Consider the following 1,479-nt stretch of genomic DNA (forward strand, 5'->3'; position numbering starts at 1 on the left):
AGAAATTCAAAAGATTATATCTATTCTGTGAACCCGTATTCTAGTGAGATGGACAACATAGAAGAAATGAATAGATTTCTAGATACATACTAATTACCAAAGCTGAATCAAGAAGATAAAAAAGTTCTGAATAAGTGAATGTCAACAAAATTGAAGATGTAATTAAAAATAGATCAACAAAGAAGAACCCAGGTCCTCACAGATTCATTGCTGAATTCTACAAGAAATTTAGAAATGACCTAATGCTGCTACTTCCCAAACTCTTTAATGAAATTGAAAGGGAGTCAACACTCCCACGTTAATTCCTGGCAGCAAGTATTACCTTAATGCCAAAACTAGAGAAGAGGCCACCAAAAAAGGAAGCTATTAGTCACCTCCCAAATGAACATAGACTCAAAAATCCTCAATAAGATATTAGCAAACAGAATGCAGCAAATAATCAAGAAGATTATACACTATGACCAAGTAGAATTCATCCTAGGGATGCTGGGATGGTTCAACATTCAAAAAGCAATAAATATAATACACCATATTAACAGAGTCAAACAAAAAACTGTCTGGTCATCTCAATAGATACAGAAAAATCATGTGACAAATCCCAACACTCATTCATGATAAAAGCTTTATTAAAAATTGGAATGGAAGGTCTTTATTGCGATCTTATAAAAGCCATCTCTGACAAACAGACATCATCATACTAAGGATCAGTTGATGGACACTAAAGTTGTTTCCATTTCTTAGCTCTCATAAATCAGGTTGCAATAAATATGGGAGTGCTGATGTCTTTACAGCAAGGTATTTAATTTTCTTTGACTATGTAAGCAACAGTAAACTGTTGGATCATTTGAGAGCTCTTTAATATATATTCTTGAGGAACATCTGTACAGTTTTAAATAATGACTCTGTCAATGAACACTCACTCTCGCCAACACTGTACAAAGTTCTCTTTCATTCACAGTCTCATCAGTACTTGCTATCTTTTGCCATTTTGGTAGCAGCCACTTTTACTGGAGTGAGATGATACTTTGTGGTTCTGATTTGCAATACCCTGATGATTAGTGGTGTTGAGAATATTTTTCTTAAACATATTGGTTTTTATATATCTTCTTTTGAGAAATTGCTCTTAAAATTTGTTTCCCATTTTTAATGGACTGACATGTCTTTTGGCTATTTTGAGTTCTTTCACATTCTGAACATTAAGCCCTTAACAAATATATAAGGGCTATGTTTTCCATTCTCTAGGTAGGCTCTTGACTCTGTTGATTGTTTCTTTTGCTTTTTTTAATTTGATGTAATAGTATTTGTATTTGATGTAATTATATTTATTATTTTGATGTAATCATCATTGTGTTCTCCGCTTGAGAGATCTTCTCTTAAAAAAAAAAAGTCTTTATCATTACAATGTCCTGAAGCATTTCTCCTACATTTTCTTCTATTAAATTCGTAGGTCCAGTTCTTATATTTATATCTTTAGCCCAC

Source organism: Octodon degus, unplaced genomic scaffold (genome assembly GCF_000260255.1).
Source record: "Octodon degus isolate 3935 unplaced genomic scaffold, OctDeg1.0 scaffold00053, whole genome shotgun sequence".
Taxonomy (NCBI): domain Eukaryota; kingdom Metazoa; phylum Chordata; class Mammalia; order Rodentia; family Octodontidae; genus Octodon; species Octodon degus.